The sequence below is a fragment of the Pan paniscus genome, chromosome 1 (genome assembly GCF_029289425.2).
Source record: "Pan paniscus chromosome 1, NHGRI_mPanPan1-v2.0_pri, whole genome shotgun sequence".
NCBI classification, from domain to species: domain Eukaryota; kingdom Metazoa; phylum Chordata; class Mammalia; order Primates; family Hominidae; genus Pan; species Pan paniscus.
The window spans coordinates 15,174,844-15,196,811 of record NC_073249.2 but is presented as its reverse complement, the minus strand read 5'-3'; the positions used below and the strand labels follow the sequence as shown (position 1 = coordinate 15,196,811).

General features: G+C 38.7%; 1 protein-coding gene across 1 annotated transcript in view; it reads left to right on the top strand.

Annotated features, from left to right (window-relative positions):
• The window catches only part of SLC35F3 (solute carrier family 35 member F3), a 424,209-nt gene that overhangs the window by 102,698 nt on the left and 299,543 nt on the right, over positions 1-21,968 (top strand). The window lies entirely within an intron of this gene.

Sequence of the window (21,968 nt, the reverse complement as noted above, 5' to 3'; positions counted from 1 at the left end):
TACTTGTTGGAAGGAAGTTGCTATGCATAGCCCACCCTTAAGGAGGGTTGCGTCTACCTCCTTGAAGGTGGAGAGTCTACATAAATCATTTGGATTTCTTCTACAAGGGAGAATTGTCTCTCATCCCCCATGTATTTATTCATTTACTTATGTCAGTATGGACTCATGGATATTTATTTTATCCTTTGAGCTACAACCTGACACTATTTATTTTCTTGTTTGCATTGTTCTCGATGTGCCTACTAACCACTCTTTCAGTTGGCTACTATGTTCCTTTGACATACCTCCATCATTGTGTCTGACATTTTTGTTGATCTTTTTGTTTTGAGCACTTTCTTAATTCCTGCCGCTACAAGATACTCCAGACACATTTTGTATGTTTCCTGCCCCAGTCCTAGAATCAGCCATTTCTCCAAGAAGCCCTGGTTCTTTTCATTGAAGAGTGGTGTTGGAAACCAAGATCTGTGTGAATCTTTTCTTCCCGTTGGTAACAATGTTTTTAAATATTTGCAGCAAATGGATAAGAAATATATGAAATATTTTGCTTCTAGGGATGCTGGAGAATTAGTAATCAAGTCCAACTGTCTCCATATCAGGACCTGAGGCCTGCAGGTGTTATGTCACTTTTACAGATCACTCCCATAGTCAGTGGAAGAGCAGAGGACTCTTTATGTTTCACTATCAGAGACAATAATATGATATGTAATTGATGGTTTTTCCAACAGGAAAAAACAGATTATTCAGTAAATGAGATTGCCCCATGGGTGAGCCATACAAAACAAAGTTAGGCTTCTACAACCAGCCAATTTAACCAATAAGTTAAAATCCAAACATTAAAAAATGAAACTTTATTAGAAAAAAATGTGGCAGTATATTTGCACAAGCTTACAGGAGGGACAGCTTCTTAAACAGACACACACAAAAGGGCAAAATCCATAACAGGAAAATATTGTTAAATCTAACTACATTAGCATTTAAACCTTCTGGATTACAAAGGACAGCATGAAACCAGTTCCAGGCTAAGGGAAGTTGTCATGGAGGAATACGGAATGAATTCCTACACATGATAGTCAAACGACAGACCAAGAAATGGTAAAATAAGAAATGCAAGCATTCGGTTCACAAAAAAAGGAAAATCAGAATGGTCAATTAAATGATGCTCAGCCTTACCCCTAATTAGGAGAATGCACATTAAAGCACTAATGAAGTATAATTTTTCATTGATCAGATTGTCCAAGAATTTAGCAGTGTGATAATATGGACAGCTGGCAATGTTAAGAAAGGCAATACTTATATATGACTGATGGGAGAATAAATGACTGCAGCCACCAGGAAGGGCAATTTGATAGAATCTAATAACACTGTCACCAAGCTTCCCCTATGCCTTAGAAAGTGAGTTTTAAAATATCTGTCCCAGAGAAATGCAAACATAGAACCACGTGGATACGACAAATGGGAATGTTCTCTACATTGTTATAACAGCAAAAAATTAGAAACAATCTAATGTCTGTCAATAGAAGGATGTATAAATAAAATATACTAAATGATTACAATGGAAAACAAAACACATTCAGAAGGAAGGAATGAATGAGAGCTGTCCTTTCATCCATTTTATCTATTTTCTGTCTGCATTTCAAAATGGATATATCTCAAAAATATTTCTCAGTTAAAAGGCAAACTGCAGAAGGAAACAATATTAACACACAGAATAGTGTAATATATTTTCTATGTTTATATCCATATAGATATAAAAGTATTTTTAAAGGTAGTTAATGACACTCAATTATCATAATTTTGGTTATAATTGGGAGTGATAAGGGGAGTGGGACTGGAAGTGTGGAACAAAATATATGCTGATGGTCTATTTTTAATAAGGAAAATAGACTCCTGTATTGAGTCAAATTAAAAACTAATTTTGAAAAGAAAAACTTGTACAGAAAGAAATTACAGAAAAGGAAAGATAACAAATTACAGCTCTTCATAAAGGCAAACTGCTTTTCTAACCATACTTACCAAAATTCCAAGAGCTGTCATTTATTTCTGAAGGGAAAATAGCTTTTCTTGGTTAGAAATCAGGTAATTTTCTGATAAATGCACCTGTATCATGCCCCCAGTACATGAGTCACTGTAATTTTCCTCTCTTCTTTATTTTCAAATGGCTTTTCTACCTTAGAGGTTCTGAATCATCCTCTCACTTGCAAATTTGCAACTCAGTCAATATGCATTAAGATGGAAATTCATTAATCATAGAAGCAATAATCTTTAGATAAAAGGCATTTATTTAACAGAATTTTAAGGGGAGAATCTTAAGCAGGAAATGAAAGAATTTTTTATTCTTGATTAAAAGAATAAAATAGAAAAGCTGAAAATCTTTAAAGTCTTTTAAAAAGATTTTAAAGACAAATTTTTATTACTCGTTGATTCCTTCAAGCCTGGATTGGAACCACAAGAGGTCAACCACTTCAGTCTCCTGAAAAAACCTAACCTAAACCCTAGATGACATTTTGCAGATCTCTGGGAATGAAAATTTAGGTTATCAGAATGTTCTAAAACTACCCAGGACTAATAATAAGGAAGCAATTATTTTTTCCTTAATTTTAATCTAAATCTTATGGTGAAACCATTTTCTTGAGCTCAGCTTCATATGAGTGACTTGTTCGATGTGGTACATATGACGTTGAGTCACTTTACAACCTGACTTTCCTTATTTCCTGATCATCATATACTTAGAGGATTGTTTCCCTGCCTCCTGCAGATCTAATTCTTGTTAATTCACCAGGTGAAATGAAAATAAACCTCCACTAAAGCAATGGAGGCTGCTGCTGCTGCTGCTGCTGACGACAAATAGATAACATTGATAATGACAAATAGATAATATTGATCAGTGGGGATGTGTGGAGCCGATGGGATTTCTGTGGGGGATGACTGTTTGGTGATACAAACATTTGTCTCTATGCATATGCTATTGGATGCATATCTATGTTGTTGCTAAATGCCACAAAATTAGGGGCAGGAAGAGGCGCCCTAACCTGATTCTTGAAGTGAGAGTTACAGGAACGGCTCTTGCCATCTCTAAAGCCCAGAGCCAGACAAAGTGAGATTGAGACAGAGGTCACTAAATCAAGTTGGATGGTTTGTGTGGAAAGACTACGAAGCATTAGAGGCAGGACTCTGGCCACAGAGACAGAAGACTGGATCACGCATCCTGACTCTGCTGCCACCCCAATCTCTTAATTTTGGGCAAATTTTTGAACCATGCTTTTTTTCTCTGGGAGATGAACACATTGACTTAGATAATGTTTATGGTTCCTTCCTACTGATATATTCCAGGATGATGCATTGGTACTTCACTACCTCCATACTTCAGAAGAAACAGAATTAAAGAGTTTCCCTCGTTCTTCTTTTGAATCTGAGACATAGGAGAGGTTTGAATCTACTGGAGCCTATCCTTTATCTCCTCCAGGCTGGAGACTGGGAACGGTGACATTGCTGTTCTGAAGACTCTGTTTTCCCTTATATATGACTGATGGGAGAATAAATGGCTAGTTCATCTTTGCAGTGAACCAGGCATTTTCTATGAACCAAGCCACGTAAGTTTATAAGTACAACCCCAGGAACAAATGGACAGACTAAAATTAAGATTTTTCTGGAAAACCCAAGAGATAGAGTGATTTGTTTTGCTTCACCAATTGCATAGCCACCAAGAGCAATCTTTGGTTACCTGATCTGCGGATCAAACTCCTTATCCCTATGCTTCTCAAACTGTGCAGACCCCTTTTAATGGGGAAAAAAATTCATAAACACCCAGTGTTTTCTCAGTCAATATAATTCTCACTGCCACTACACAGAGGTTTCTGTATTCCATGTGTGATACTAAAGTATATGGTGTGTGCCTCAGTTTCCCCTACTTTTCACAGGCTACACAAACAAAATGTGGAAGAAGAGATGAGAGCTGGGTACAAAGCATGAGGAGTAGAGGCCTGGTAAGGACTTTGCTTTTATGCTGAACGAAGTGGGGAGCTACCATAACTGTCATTGGACCTTCCTCCTGTGACTATTCACTTGTATATTAAGTTCATTGATGGGATACATCAATGAACAAATCCATTTCCTGTCCATGGAGAACCTTTATTCTAGACCAGCGGTTGGCAAATATCTTGTAAAGGAACATAGAGAAAATCTTTTCAGCTTTGTAGCCATTTTTTGTTCTTTGTCACAACTCTGCTGCTGTTGATCCGAAACAGCCATTGATAACTGCAGCCATAGACGGATGGACCTGGTTGTGTTCCAGTAAAACTTAATATTAATAAATAACAGATGGTGGGCTGGATTTGGCTCAAGGCTGTAGTTTTCTGATCCCTGTTCTAGACAATAAACAATAAACCTAATAAAAAAGCAAATTATTAATATATAATAGCTAGAAGGTAAGTGATATGGAAAAGGAAAACATTGAGCAGGGAAAGGTGATTTGGAGTGCTGAGTGAATGAGGATGCAGTTTTAATTAGGAGGGAAAGTGGTACTTGAGCAAAGCCTTGAAGAAGGAGAGTGAGCCCTGGAGCTCTCTGAGGGGAGCAAGTGCAAGTTGTAAGCAGAGGGAACACCCAGGGCCAAGTTCCTCCTGCGGAGAAGGGCCTGGTGTGGGTGCAGAAGCCAGCATGGCTGCAGCAGAATGAGGGAGTGGAAGAAGAGATGAGAGCTGGGTACAAAGCATGAGGAGTAGAGGCCTGGTAAGGACTTTGCTTTTATGCCGAACGAAGTGGGGAGCTACCATAACTGTCATTGGACCTTCCTCCTGTGACTATTCACTTGTATATTAAGTTTCCTTTGCTTCCTTTGCTCTTTAGCTACCAACCATAAAAGTCACAGCACAGCTTGGAACCCACAGGATTGTAACCTCAGATGTAATGCTGCATGTTGAAATTTTTGGTTAATGGGCAGTCATTGCAATGATCTCAATATACTTTTACTAACAGCCTTAAGATAATCATAAAAATAAAAGTGTAAAAATGCTTAGAATTGGTCATTAAAAATTCATGGATTTCCCAGGAATATGTACATGGAGTCCTATTGGATCTGCATTGTGCCATAGTCAGCTTTTTTATATGTTGCTTTGTATGGAATTCAGGTTGGTGATGGGCGGCATAGAGGAACATTATGAGACTAGGGCTAAATAGATGAATGCATTTAAGGAAAAATGAAGGTTAGTAATTAAAAATGATTAAGATTTATCTTCTCTGTATTCCACATTCTAGAGTCCTAGGAACGGATTCCTTGAAGCCTCTGTAGTCCCAGATGCCTTTGCACTGGAACATATTCAGCATGTACCTTTCTTCTCTCCTTCCTTGTCTTCTCTCACTCATCTATTCAGATTCTTCTAAAAAGAGTTTCAGCCTCCAAAGATCCCATTATGATAGCTATTTAGTCAACACCAATGGAGGACACCATGATTGCTGGTATTAAATTCAGGGAAGGCAGAAACATGCTGTCAGGAGCCAGGTTTTCTGAAGCTAAAATACTGTTTCAGATACTTGCTTATGATGCACCATCAATTGCTTTTCCCTGTTATTTGCCTCTGTGTTAGGACTGTATGCTCTGAATGAAAGACAACATAATTTCCTAGCCAGAAGTAGGTCCCTCTCTGGTCAGGGGTCTAAAGGTGTTCATTCTTTCATCCTTTTCTCTTCTTTTTGTCCTTGATGATAAAGCCATTTGTTTACAAAGACTGCTATACAGTCTCCTTTTTCTGCACTACAGAAAGTTCTTTCATAGCTTTATGCTGAAGTGTTTTACTCATCTCTACTGCTTTCTTCTACTGTTACCCTTGTTCAGGCTTAATGTTATACTTCATTAAACAGAAGCACTTGCTCTAGGAAGAGTTTCCAAGTACAGCCTGCCCTGGAGGAGTATCTGACGGTGCCATCTTTGCTCATTCCTGTTTGTGTTTCCTAAAATGGCACTTGCTTCTTCAACTTCTGTTGGCTGTCACCCAGCCCCTCAGGACCCCTTCTGTCATGACTGTTCTTGGTAGTCTCCAATCTGAGACTCCAGATTCCTGGATGCTGCCTAACTGACTTCTGTTCCAAGTTTTTGGTGGACAAGATGGACTTCATTCAGTTATCAGACTGATTCCTGGTGTTCCCTTTTCCTTTTTTCTGGAGATAAAGGGTAAACCTCATTTTTTGGATATCATATCACTCACCTACACAGATTACATAAAGTTAATATTCTAAAAGGCAAAGTTTGTTTGTTTTAACTTCAACATAGTTTTGAATGTTGCTAAATATCAGAGAAATGTGGATCTCTTTCTGTATGTTCCCCCAAAATTCCTGCAATTTCCTATCTATCGAAAAAAAGCAGACCAGAGCTATTCAATTTAATGATTTAAATAAAGAAAGTAATTTAGGCAGAAAATGAATATAGGCTTTTTTCCTTCTATTTTTCAAATGTATTTTGCAAAACACTGCAGAATTCCATGCTAGGTGCCACTGGCAACTCTGTGTTTGAAGATACTTGTGGTATTTAATTTTCTTGGATATTTCTTATCAATTTATTTCACACTCAAGTTGATTCAAGTGCGGTCCTCATAATTCCATTAACTTTGCGACTGTTCCCACATCAACTAGAAGGATGACATGTAATCACACAGGGCTCCTCTGAACCAGAATTTTCTTTTAATTTGCTTATCCCAATCTAAGATTGTTTTCTGCCTTTTTGAATCAGGGCAAATAAATTACAACTCATTCCCCAGCTCTATCTCAGGGGGTTATAATGTACCTCCCAACCACCCTACTCAGCTTTGCTGCATAATAACATTCAGCTGAACACCAGAATTGTGCAGTTTACTGAACAGCCTTCACTTGTCAGAGTTCAGATACGTAAAGGATCTATGTTACTCTGTGAGATTTGTGTTAATTTCATATTTGTCAGCAGTCTACAAAAACTGTGATGCTTTAAAAAAAATCAGTCTTTATCACCTACAAGTGAATCCCAATATGACTATCAGCAGATTGCTCAGCAGAACCCCTTCTGGCCAAGAGAGAGTGGGATGTTATACTCAAAGTGCTGAGGGAATAAAATTATCAACCAAGAATACTTTACCTGACAAAACTGTCCTTCCCCAGACAAACAAAAGCCAAGAGATTTATCACTACTAGGCCTGCCTTACAAGAATTGCTAAAGGGAGTTCTTCAACTTGAAATAAATTGAAATTAAAATTAGTAACATAAAACATACAAAAATATAAAACTTGATGGTATAAGTAATATAAAGTCATATTCAAAATACATTAGGACTGCAATGGTGACATGTAAAGCAATTTTATCTCTAGTACGAGGCTTAAAAGAAAAATTATTAAAGCAATTGTGGATAAAACAAACTGTCAAGATACAAATTACAAAATGATGAAAGTTTTGATGTCAAAAACATTTAAGGGGGACACTAAAAGTAGAGAGTTGTTGTAGGTAATCAAAGTTATGTTGTTATCAGCTTGAAATACCTGGTTATAAGATGTTTTATGTAAGTCTTACAAAGCAAAGCTTTGTAGTAGATGCACAAAGCATAAATTGAAAGATTCAAAGCAGATCACTGTGGAAAACCATGAAACCACAAGGGAAGACAGCAGGAGAGAAAAAATGAAGCAAAGTATCTACAAAATAACCAGAAAACAAATTACAAATGACAGTAACAAGTCCTTACCTATCAATAATTACTTTGAATGTAAATAGATTAAAATCTCCAATAAAAAGACAGAGTGGCTGGTTGAATTTTAAAAACAAATTAAAAAGACTCAACTTTATGCTGCCTATAAGAGACTCATCTCACTTTTGAGGTGATATGTCCCTTGTTGAAAGGTGTTAGAGTCCCCTACTATTATAACATTGCAGTCTATCTCTTCCTTTAGATCCTTGAATATTTGCTTTGTACATTTAGGTGCTCCAATGTTAGAGCACCTAAATATAGACTGAATGTGAAGGGATGGAAAGAGATGGAAAGAAAAGGAGAACAGGAGTAGCTATATTTATATCAGTCAAAATAGACTTTATGTCAAAAACTATAAAAAGAGACAGAGAAGGGCATTATATAATGATAAAGGAGTCAATTCATCAAAAGGATATAACAATTATTAACACATATACAGGAAGTTTTCCCTTGATGTCATCAGTAGGTTCTTGGAAACTGAGGTTTTAAGTGAAAATGTATAACCAAATCCATTTTACCATAGGCTAATTCATATAAGCAAGAGTTAAGTTCCTATGGCATATTTCTGGTCACAAAAACATCACCAAACTTCTAAACAAAGACCCCAAACACTTCTAATATTAAATACTGAAATAAATGTGAGCCACTTTACATTTATGAAAGAGTAATAACAACAAGTAAGATAATTATTTATCAAATTTTTTGTGAATCAGTGTAGGATGTTAGTCATCACGGTGGTGGATTAAATCAAAGAATAATTGTTTACAAAGCAAAAATTATAAGGAATGCCTCCAACCAACATGCAGTTCAAAAATAATTACAAATATGACAGGATTGCAGAGTGCTTTCACACTGCATTGTTTATTCCTCTGCATTTGTATAATTATTGTATGCTTTGCGAATATTTATTTTACAATAATTTATATGTATTTATTTATTCATTTTCCAATGTGTTTATTCCAGTTAAGGGCCACAAATGGCCAGAGCCTATCCCAGCAGCCCAGGGCACAAGGTGGGAACCAACTGTGAACAGAACTCCATCACATTGCAAGGCATACTCACGCACACACACACCCAGACTCACTCACACTAAGACAGTTTAGACATGCCAGTTAACCTAATGTGCTCATCTCAGGATGTGGGAGGAAGTGAGAGTACTTGAAGAAAATCCACGTAGACATGGAGACAACATGCAAACTCTATGCAGACAGTGGCCCTAGCCCAGAATTGATATTTTTCTTATCAATGTTATCATGAAATGACTTTGAATGCAACATCAGTATTCAAGGACCTGCTGTACACCCAACATTGAAGCACTGAAGGGGTGGCCTGCCCCTCCACACCTGTGGGAATATCTCATCAGGTGGGATGAGAGACTGAGAAAAGAAATAAGACACAGAGACAAAGTATAGAGAAAGAAAAGTGGGCCCAGGGGACCGGCACTTAGCATACCAAGGACCTGCACGGGCACCGGTCTCTTGAGCTCCCTCAGTTTTTATTGATTATTATTTTCACTATCTCAGCAAGAAGAATGCGGTAGGAGAGCAGGGTGATAATAGGAAGAAGGTCAGCAAGAAAACATGTGAGCAAAAGAATCTGTGTCATAATTAAGTTTAAGGGGAGGTACTATGCCTGGATGTGCACATAGGCCAGATTTATATTTCTCTCTGCCCAAACATCTCAGTGGAGTAAAGAATAACAAGGCAGCATTGCTGCCAACATGTCTCGCCTCCCGCCATAGGGCGGTTTTTCTCCTATCTCAGAATTGAACAAATGTACAATTGGGTTTTATACTGAGACATTTAGTTCCCAGGGGCAGGCAGGAGACAGTGGCCTTCCTCTATCTCAACTGCAAGAGGCTTTCCTCTTTTACTAATACACCTCAGCACAGACCCTGTATGGGTGTTGGGCTGGGGGACATTCAGGTCTTTCTCATCTCACGAGGCCATATTTCAAACTATCACATGGGGAGAAACCTTGGAAAATACCCAGCTTTCCAGGACAGAGGTCCCTGCGGCTTTCCGCAGTGCATTGTGCCCCTGGTTTATCGAGACTAGAGAATGGTGATGACTTTTACCAAGCATACTGCTTGTAAACATTTTGTTAACAAGGCATGTCCTGCACAGCCCTAGATCCCTTAAACCTTGATTTCATACAACACATGTTTTTGTGAGCTCAAAGTTGGAGCAAAGTGTCTGGGGCAAAGTGGCTGGGGCAAAGTTACAAATTAACAGCATCTCAGCAAAGCAATTGTTCAAGGTACAGGTAAAAACGGAATTTCTTATGTCTTCCTTTTCTACATAGACACAGTAACAGTCTGATCTCTCTTTTCCCTACAAGCACCTAAATATACAAAGCAAATATTAAAGGATCTGAAGGAAGAGATAGACTCAATATTATAATAGTATGGGACTCTAATACCCCACTTCCAACAATGGATATATCATCTAGACAGAAAATTAATAGGACAATATTGGCCTTGATCTATAAAACATCAAATAGAACTAAAAGACACATACAGAACATTTCATCTAACAGCATCGGAATACTCATTCTTCTCAAGCACACATGAAACATCCTCCAGGATAGGCATACGTTAGACCACAAAACAAATCTGAATAAATTTAAGAGGATTCAAATTGTATCAGATATCTTTTCTGATCACAGTAGTATCAAACTAGAAATCAATAACAGGAGAAATCTTGGAAAATTTACAAAGGAGTAAAAATTAAACAACATGCTCGTGAACAACCAATGAGTCAAAGAAGAAATCAAAAGGGAAATTTTTAAAATTTTTGAGACAAATTAAAATAGCAAAAACAACCTACAGGATGCAAAAACTTACAGGATGCATCAACAGGAATTCTAAGGAGAAATTTTTAGCAATAAGCACTTATGTCAAAAAAGAAGAAAGATCTCAAATAAACAACCTAATGTTATACCTCAAGGAACTAGAAAAAGAAGAACAAAGTACAAAGTTAGGAGAAGGAAGGAAATAACAAAAATCAAAGCAGAAATAAATGAAACAGAGACTAGAAAAACAATAGAAAAAAAAAACAATGAAACTACAGAGCTGTGTTTTTTGAAAAGATAAGCAAAAGCAAAAAGCCCTTAGCTAGGCTAAGAAGAAAAGAGAGAAGACTCAAATAAAATCAGAACTCAGAGAGGAGACATTACGACTGATACCACAGAAACGCAAAGGATTCTAAGAGATTACTATGAATCATTATATGCCAACAACTTGAATAACCCAGAAGAAACTGATACATTCCTGGAACTATACAATTACCAAGACGGAATTGTGAAGAAACAAAATCTGAACTGACCAGTAATGAGTAAAGAGACTGAATTAGTAATAAAAACTTTCCCATCAAAAAAAAAAAAAAAAAAAGAGCCCAGAGCTTCACTGCTACTGCTGAATTCTGTCAAATATTTTTAAAAATAATACCAATCTTTCTTAAACCCTTCAAAAATTATGAGGAAAGCCATACATCTGATAAGAGGTGAACTCATTTTTTAAGGCCAGCCTTACCCTGATACCAAAGCCAGACAAGGATATTACAAGAAAAGAAAATTATAGACCAATATTCCTGATGAATACAGATGAAAAAATTCTCAATAAAATACCAGCAAACAGAATTCAACAGCACAGTGAAAGAATCACTCATGTAATCAAGTGGGATTTATTCCTGCGGTGCAAGGATGGTTCCACATACACAAATCCATAAATGTGATGCACCACAGTGACAGAATGAAGGACAAACGCCATATGATCATCTCATTAGATGCAGAGAAAGCATTTGACAAATTTAACATTTTTTATAATGAAACTCTCTACAAATTAGATGTAGAAGAAATAATCTACTTTAGCACAATAGAGGCCGTATATGAAAAACCCACAGCTAACACTATACTAAAAGCTTTTCCTCTGAGATCAGGAACAAGATAAGAATGCCCACTCTAACTGCTTCTGTTCAGCATTGTAGTGGAAGTACTACTAGCCAGAGCAATGAGACAAAAGAAAAAAATAAAGGTCATCCAGATAGGAAAAGAAGAAGTTAAATTGTCCCTGTTTGCAGATGACATGATCTTGTATGTATGTATAACTTTGACCACTCCACCCAAAAACTGTTAGAAGTAATAAATGCATATGGTAAAGTTACAGATTACAAAACTAATACACAAAAATCAGTTGCATTTCTATATACTAACAATGAACTATCTGAAAAAGAAATTAAGAAAAAATTCCATTTACGCTAACTAAAACAAAATAAAATGCATAGGAATAAATTTAAACAAAGAGGTGAAAGATCTGTATGTTGAAAACTATAAAGATCATTGAAAAAAATTATAAAAGGCACAAGTAAATGGAAAGGTATTCTGCATTCATGGATAAGAAGAATTAATATTGTTAAAATATCCATACTACCCAAAGCAATCTACAGATTCAATGCAATCCTTATCAAAATTTCAATAACACTTTTCACAGAAATAGAAAAACAATCCTAAAATTAATATAGAATCACAAAAAATCCTGGAAGTCAAGATAATCTTGAACAAAAAGAACAAAGCTTGAATGGCCAAGTGTGGTGGCTATCTGGGTACAGTGGCTCATGCCTGTAATCCCAGCACTTTGGGAGGCCGAGGCGGGTGCATCACTTCAGGTCAGGAGTTCGAGACCAGCCTGGCCAACATGGTGAAACCCTGTCTCTACTAAAAATACAAAAGTTAGCCAGGTGCAGTGTGGTGTGCCCCTGTAATCCCAGTTACTTGAGAGGCTGAGACAGGAAAATCACTTGAACCCAGGAGGCGGAGTTTGCAGTGAGCCGATATTGTACTGCTGCACTCTAGCCTGGGCGACAGAGCAAGACTCTATATCCAAAAAAAAAAAAAAAAAAAAAAATGCAAGAACAAAACTGGAAGCATCACACTACTTGATTTCTAACTATCTTATAAAGCTATAGATATTAGAACAGTGTGATACTGGCATAAAAATAGACACATGGACTTATGGAACAGAATAGAGAGCTCAGAAATGAACCTATGCATTTTCAGTCAGTTGATTTTCAACAAAGGTGCCAAGAACACACTATGGGGGAAAGGTCAGTCTCTTCAATAAAGGGTGTTGGGAAAACTGGATATCTACATGCAGAAGAATGAAATTGGACCCTCATCTCACACCTTATACAAAAATAAACTCAAAATGGATTAAAGATTTAAACATAAGACCTGAAACTGTAAAACTATAAGAAGAAGACATAGGGGAAAGCTACATTGCTCTGGGCAATGATGTTTTGAATTTGACTCCAAATGCTCCAGTACCAAAAGCAAAAATAAATAAATGGGATTACAACAAACTAAAAATTTTCTGCACTGCAAAGGAAACAGTAAAGTGAGGACACAGTCTACAGATTGGGAGAAAATATTTATAAGCCATACATCTGATAAGGGGTGAATATCCAAATTATATAAGGAACCCAAAAGATCTCAACAGCAAGAAAACAAACAAATTAGAAATGGACAAAGAACTTGAATAGACATTTCTCAAAAAAAGACATACAAATGCCCAAGAGATATGTTTTAAAAAATGTTCCACATCACTAATCATTAGGGAAATGCAAATTAAAACCACAGTGAAATATCACATCACACCTGTCAAGGTGGCAATTATCAAAAAAATGAAACATAAGTGTTGGCGAGGATGTAGAGAAAAAGAACCCTTGTGCACTGTTGATGGGAGTGTGAATTAGTACAGCCACTATGGAAAACAGCCATTATGGAAAACTGAAAAAGTTAAAAATAGAATTACCAGCAATCTCACTTCTGAATATGTAGCCTAAGGATTTGAAACCAGTATGTTGAAGAGCTATCTGCACTCTCACTTTCATTGTGTTATGGTTCACAATAACCAAATTATGGAATCAACCTAAGGATCCATCAATGGATTAATGGATAAAGAAAATGTAGTATATTATATATGCATGATGAGGTACTATTCAGTCTTTAAAAGGAAGGAAATTCTGTCATTTGTGACAATGTAGATGAACGTGGAGGACAACATACTAAATGAAATAAGCCACACATGGAAAGACAAATACAATGTGACCTCATACTTGTGTGTGGAATTCAGCTCATAGATGAAGAGTAGAATGATGGTTACCAGAGGCTGGAGTGTTGTGAGGAGAGGAGCACATATATTATTGTGCCACAAAACTTCTGGATAATTTGATGAATGTATTTCAATGCAATTGATTTCTTTTGTAATCCCATGTGCTTGATGTTAGGAGTTTACAAATACTATAGTCTATTTATAGATTTCACTAGTCTGCCAAGTAGTCTGTGGTACAAAGAATTTAAGAAGCCCTGGTCTAGGGTTTGTGCCTTTGTTCGCTTACACCACTAACACCACTCCAGGAGGAAGGGGGAGGCAGATGGCAGGCAGTATAGCTCAGAGGGCACACGTGTGGGCTCTGGAGTCTTCCTGGATTTGAATTCTTGTCCCAAACAGTTACTGGCTCTGTTATTAACTTGGGCAATTCATTTAACCCCATTAAACATCATTCCTTAATCTGCGTGTCTTAGTAACAATAGTCCATACCTTATTGGGTGACCAATAAGAATTATACAAAATAACGTGTCCAGTACAATCAGTTCTCATTTGCAGTAGTTATGCTCCACAAAGTTACCATGAAGAGCGAATTAGTGAATACTGAACAGTTTCTTTTTAAGCTGCCAACACCAAAGCTAGGGTTGGAGTGCCAGAAAACTCAATGATCAAAAGAAATAATAATTCTCATTATTCAAGTGGTGATGTTCTATAAAGTCATCATGAACACTGAATTAAGGAATACTGAAGCATTGCTCCTGGGAAAAAGACAAGGTTAGGTTCCTGTGAGCTTCTGGTCACATTTTCATCAACTGATCAAATATAATTTTCTTTGATGTGTGTTTCTGTTTAAAGACACCTTGCAGCCGGGCGCAGTGGCTCATGCATGTAATCCCAGCACTTTGGGAGGCTGAGGCGGGTGGATCACGAGGTCAGGAGATCGAAACCATCCTGGCTAACACTGTGAAACCCTGTCTCTACTAAAAAATACAAAAAATTAGCCTGGCACAGTGGTGGGTGCCTGTAGTCCCAGCTACTCGGGAGGCTGAGGCAGGAGAATGGCATGAACCCATGAGGCGGAGCTTGCAGTGAGCCGAGATCGCACCACTGTACTCCAGCCTGGGAGACAGAGCCAGACTTTGTCTCAAGAAAAAAAAAAAAAAAAAAAAAGACACCTTGCTTAGTATTGGTGCAAAAGTAATTGTTGTTTTTGCCATTACTTTCAATGGCAAAAACCGTGATTACTTTTGCACCAAGCAAATAAATGGTTGATTGATTAACATTGAACCCCTAGCCAACAGAACTACAACTCATGTCTCAAGGAAGCTTCTCTAAGGCACATCAGAGCCTCCCTGTGCTTAGGAATAGGAGACAGCATTTCACCACTCAATTTGGGGGGTGTTTTAAACAGCAAAGTCACTGAAAAAAAAAAAACTCCACAAAAATGAAAATCGTGACACTCAGTAGATCTACAAAAGGGCACTTGTTTACAATATGGGAGATGAAACAAGAAGGCAGAGGCCTTCTTTGGCTTCAGCTGGAAAAATACGTGTCAGGCAACTCTCTGCACATGTCCACAAACGTCTGTGAAAACGCCGTGAATATTGATCTGGGGATAGACATAAATTTTAGCAAGTAGGTGAACTTGCAAATACAGAATCCGTGAATAATGAGGATCCACTGTATCTAACATAATAATTTCTGGAAAATGGTCAGTTCTTATTATTCTCATTACTTTATGCCCTAGAAGAAAGGCAATGATGGGCAAGGACACAGCCCTGCCCCACCTCCTCCATTCAGCTGGCTCTGAGGAATGTACAGCCAGGAATACAGGAAACAGTAGGGGAAGAGCATGTCCCCCGATTTCTCTTTGCTGATTGTCCCCCAATTTTCCTTCTATATGTTCTCCTGCTTCTCCTTCCTTTTTTCCCTTCTGCCACACTTCTTAGCATGTGCAAGAGCCTAGCTTAGTACAGTAATGGATAAAAAGACCACAGGACATCGCCTCTTCCTTCAAGGGACTGCAGTACTGGGAAGACAAACATTTATATCACAAAATGCCAGACACCATGTAACCTCATGAACACGCTGCTGAATCCAATCAGAGGTGTCTAGATCCATTCTATTAACCTCCCTTCCTGTGCTTGATAAACATAACAAACACCGATTCAAGCATCTCTGCCAAAAATTCATTTCCATTGACATTTCCTTGACTCAGAACCCATCTTGGCAACATGGTCCAGGGTGTCATTTGGGAAGTTCTCTAATTTTCCTATACGTTTGTTTAAGCATCTATTTTCTTTCGCTCTAATATAATTTTTTGGTTGGGTGTGCGCACTCAGTACATGCTGCCTTTCTGGAGACGAATTAATTGCGTGTTATGACTTGCATTGATAATTCAAGAAATAGCAGCTAGAGGTTTGAAGATAGAAGAGCAATGCTACCTTTGGCCAGGCACATGTCCCATCCTGACCAGGTGGAAGCAGATTGACTTGGCCCAGAGGATGTGCCCAGCACATGTCTGCCAGAACCAGAGTCTAAAATGCAGAGAAGCGTATTCCAGCCAAGTCTAAGAGGAGACTTTCTGACAGCTCCTGCTGCCTTCTGAGGTAGTGAATTCACTATCACTAGGGTCTTCTGCCTGGTTGAGATGATCACATGTCAGGAAGCATGTCTCTCCTGAACCTTGAGTTGCAGGCTGGTAGGGGTGAGGTCTGCGGTCACTCCCTATATTAGTCTGGTTCTCCAGAAAACAGAAACAAAACCAACAGGGTGTGTATGTGCATGTATATGTGTGTGTGTAATGAGAGAGAGAGACAGAGACGGAAACAGAGAGAAATTTACTTTAAGGAACTGGCTCACCAATTGTGGAGGCTGGCAAATTCAAAAGTCCAGCGGGCTGGAAGCTCAAGAAAGAGTCGATGTTGCAGCTTGAGTCTGAAGGCCATCTGGAGGCAGAATTCTCTCTTCCTTTGGGGACCTCAGGGGTTTTTTTTCCTCAAGGCCTTCAACTGATTAGATGAGGCCCACCTACATTTTGGGAAATCAATCTGCTTTCCTCAACATCCACAGATTTAAGTTTTAGTCACATCCAAAAAAATAGCTTCACAGCAACATCTAGACTGGTGTTTGACCAAAAAACTGGGTTCCCCAGCCCAGTTAAATGTTCACATAGGCTCAACCATCCAACAGGGCCCCTCCCTAGGTGTCTTCAGACTCAACATCTCTGGCGCAGTACATGTAATTAAAATTCAAGTCTCAGAAATAACACACATTTCCACTGTATTTAGCGTGTAAGGTTCCTTGCTATGTTGCCTAGTTAACATTACAAATGTGAAATTTGTCATTCTAAGAGTGAGGGTGTTACTCAGTTGACACATTCTGAAGGTTCACTCAAGGGCAAGTTGAGTTGCAATGTGGCCTGATAACTGTTGCTCCAGGAGGTGCTCCAGCAAGAAAAATACATGTTTAGCAAGGAGAGAATGAGTTAGACAACAGGATTGAAAATGAGACTCTGTGTTACTAGGGCATCCCAAAGCCATGTGGGTAAGCTGCACGCCATTCCATCCCACACAAAAAAAATTTGAAACAATGGTTTTGATAGAGTGTCTACCTTATTGTTATCTTGGGGTTATTTCATTGTATTGTAGTTTTAGTCATTCTGACCTAATTTTTAGCATTTTTTGTTTCTGTTGGTTTATTGGCTTTCAAATATTTCATGTGCCTCTATAGTTCTCATTTGTTTGCCCTTGGATGAACTTCTTAAGAGGACATATTTCTGTCATAACAAAATTATTATCTTTGTACTTAGAAATGTAGATAAAAACATAGACAGAGGCAGGCTATTATTATAAAGTCCTTGTTCTTCCTGACATTAAAAATCTAATATGCAGGAAACACACTACCTTTTATTTCTTTTTTCTTTTTTCTTCTTCCTCTCTGTCCCTCCCCCTTTTTTTGAAAATTATGATTTTTCTAGATACTAAACTGGCAGTGGGATAAATTAGGTTGCTTAAAGTTTGCTTAAATTGAAATTACTCTTTTGAAGTTTGGTCCTTCTATTTCAATGACTCCTACGAACATTAGCTTGAGAAGATTGTAATTAGAAGCAATTCTTTCAGTGCTACAGAATTTGTGTGTGTGTGTGAATTACTGTTTTTTTCTTCTGAATACAATAAGAGCCTGAGATTTTAGGCTGGAAAATGGCTTCAAAATCACAGATCTCTAGCAGCCATTCCTCTCCTAGCCCTGAGAATTTTCTCCAGTGTTCCTAGGCTTGTCCTTACACTGAACAAAGGCATTTCTCAGTTCATTCTTTAAAGGTACTATTTAGCAAATGGTCCAGAGCATTCAATTGCTACTTTGAGATGCTCGAAATGCAAAATTGATGTGGGGAATGCACAGCTGGTTCTCAGAAGGCCACATAAAGGCATAGCTGCGGAGATTTTAGATTTTGGAAAGAACTTCTATCCAGCCTTTTCTTTTTCAAGGGAAGTTGAGGCTCAGGAAGCCCCCATGATGCATCAGACCACCTACCCTAAAAGGCAGAACAGATCTTGCACACGTCTTTGATGCCAAGACAGAGCTTGTGACCCTAGGAGACATTGCCCCGCCCCCAGCAGGCTCCAGACCTTGCACAACCAGGTCACTGCTGAGGCTAGCAAATTGGTACAGGTTGGTGCTCTGGAAAAATGTGGTCTTGAAGCTGGGCAGTAATGGAAGGAAGACAGCAGGGGAAACCAAGGGATTTTGATATTGGGTTCTAACATAGACCCAGCATCCTCATGCTCCCTCATCATCAGAAACCCAAAGACCCCAATCAATGTCATATCATCATCCCTTCTTTGAAATGAGAAAGCTGGAAAGTTTTCCCAATGGCCCTACCATTTAAAATATTTTATCAACCAACTGGACTTATTAAATGATTACTCATTGCTTCATTGTTTGTTCATCAAAGCCATGCATAACCACGTGTGATAATCAGGCCTGATTGTATTAATATCACCTAGGATCACCATTACATCACCCAAATGATATAACCCAGCCAAAAGCAGACAGCCAATGTTGAAATTAGACCATGTTGTGTATTAGGCTGTTGAAACTTGGGAAAGAGCTTAAGGACTTTCACATTGCCTTTGGGAACCTGTAGGGTCTGCAACCTCCCTTTCCTTACCACTGGCTTTACTATTCCACGCACACCATTCAGGTTTTTATTCTTGGTTAATTTCCCCCCATCTTAGGACCACCTATAATGTTCATTTTTTTCAAGCTTTTATCTACCAAAAATATTTTCAAAGGATGGAGCAGTGACACGTACTGTGACTAGCCTGAGATTTGTACAGTCCCAAGAGTGTATTGTGCCCAGCTTCCCACCCATGAGATCACTCTGGTGAATGCAGACCTTGGTTGTTATGTTGAATGCATCTGTCAGTTCCAAGCTTGGGCATTTCTGAAAAGCAAGTCCAGGGATGATAGTGTTCATTATTCTCAAAAAGGTCAAAGGAGAGCATAAAATAATTTACAGGCAAGATATTTAGTTAATACATTTATTAATACAGGGTCTTCTTCCTGGTTGAGATGATCACATGTCAGGAAGCATGATTCCCCTGAACCGTTGAGTGGCAGGCTGGAAGGCTAAGGTCCGGGGTCACTCCCTGTATTAGTCTGGGTTCTCCAGAAAACATAAACAAAACCAACAGGTTGTGTATGTGCATGTATATGCATGTGTGTAATAAGAGAGAAACAGAGAGATAAATTTACTTTAAGGAACTGGCTCTCCAATTGTGGAGGCTGGCAAGTTCAAAAGTACAGCGGGCTGGAGGCTCAAGAAAGAGTCAACGCTGCAGCTTGAGTCTGAAGGCCATACGGAGGCAGAATTCCCTCTTCCTTTGGGGACTTCACAGGTGTTTTCCTCAAGGCCTTCAACTGATTAGAGGAGGCCCACCCACATTGTGGAATGCAGTCTGCTTTATTCAACATCCACAGATCTAAGTGTTAGTCACATCTAGAAAATATCTTCACAGGGACGTCTAGACTGGTGTTTGACCAAACAACTTGGTTCTCTAGCCCAGCCAAGTGTTCACGTAGGTTCAATGATCCAACAGGGCCCCTCCCTAGGAGTCTTTAGATTCAACATCTCTGGCTCAGTACCTGTAATTAAAATTTAAGTCTCAGAAGAAAAGGCATATTTCTACTGTATACAGCATGTTCCACTGTATTGAACCTTGCCACGCTGGCTATTCTTATTAATATTAATACTAATACTAATAAGATATATTTAGTGAGTTTTCCACGCTATGCCAATCCTGCCTCTGACCAGTTTCTTTCTTAGAAGCTGAAAACACTGTCCCTGCACAGAGGTGGTTCAGTCTATTAGAGGTGTCAAACAAATGAACACTAGTACAGCAGTACAGTAAGGGGCTGTGGGATCACAGAACAGGGACTAACATCTAGGCTTGGAGGGAAATCAAAGAAGTTTCCCCAGAAAAAGAGGTGCCTGAGCTAAGGTTTGAACACATGAGGAATTATTTCAGTGAGGGAGAGGGATGGAGGAGGAGTGGAGGTTACAAGACTCGCAGCCCATGGAGGAAGAAAAAGGGACAAGACCCAGGGCACACCCATTGCCATCTTGATTTCTAATACCTGCCCCAATAAGTGAACCAGGGCATTAGTCCTTGGAGAAACAGCTGATTTTAGAGCTGAGGAAGAAATATACAGATAAGCCTGGAGTATCTTGCTGCATCAGAAAGTAAGGAAGTACTCAAACAAAACAAACCATTGATGAGGGTATGTCGTGGTGTACAGGAGCCAACTGAAAGGGCTCCCAGTGGCCGAAGCTGGAACAATTTGAACAACAAAATAAAGAGAGTAGTATTTGATTATATGTATGAAATAAATATGCATGAGTACATACTGATGTAAAAAGTAAGTGAATAAATTAAGAAATGGGGGAGAGGAGACAAATCTCCTTTGCAGTACAAGTACAAATAACTTAGATAGACACTCCACTCTCAAGGAAGTGGAGCTGTGCATGGTGACTTCTTTCCAAAGAGTAGTGTACAGAAGGGATGTTAGTTGGCATCGTAACTTAACAGTGGAGAAACCTGGGCAATCACTGCCTCAGGCAAGTCATCAGGGTCCACATCATGGTGGTAAGTCACGCTGATAACATGCACCCTTGACATGATGTGATGAAATGCTACTTTACCTCCATGGTCTTCTTCCCCGAGCCCAATAACGCCAATCTAGTTCTGAAAAAAAAAAAAAAATACAGAAAGCCCAGTTGAAAGCCATTCTATAAAATACCTGACCAATACTTCTCAACACTGTTAAGGTCCTTGAAACCAAAGAAAATCTGAGAAACTGTCTCAGCCAAGTGGAACCTAAGGAGTCCTAATGACTAAATGTAATACCATATCCTGGAAGGGATCCTCAAACAGAAAAAGGGCATTAGGTAAGGACAATCTGAATAATGTATGGACATGAATTAATACTAATGTATTTAATTGATTCACCACTTGTGACAAATGCATGCATCAAAGTAATGTAAGATCTTCACAGTTGGGGGAAACTAGATGAGGGGTATAGAGGAACCCTTTATGCTATCTTTTCAATTTTTCTATAAATCAAAACTATTCTAAAAATAAACGCTTCTGATAAAAAAAAAAAGCACTAGGCATTAGAGGAACTGAAGATAATTCAGTTTGGCTGGAGCAGAGAGAGTGAAGTGAGAAGTGGTGAGGGAAGATGCTGAGAACAGGAGTGGGACCAGGCCAGACAGCCTTTGTGCCAAGCTCGGGGCTTCAGACTTCACCCAGTGGAGGTGTTTGGAAGCCATGGGAAAGTTCTGAGGAGAGCAGTGACATGATTAGTATCTTAGTCTGTTTTCTATTCCCTGAAACTGGGCAGTTTATAAAGAAAACAAATGTCTTTCTTTCAGTTATGGAGGCTCAGAAGTCCAAGGTGGAGTGACTGCATCTGATGAAAGCCCTTTTGCTGTTGGGGACTCTGCTGAGTCACCAGGTCCCCACGTGAAGGGCATCACATGATGAAGGAGCTGGGTGTGCATGTTCATATTCCTCTGCCTCTTCTTATAAAGCCCTGCTCCTGTGATAACCCATGATCCACTAACTCATTGATCCATTAATCCATCAGTGGATTATT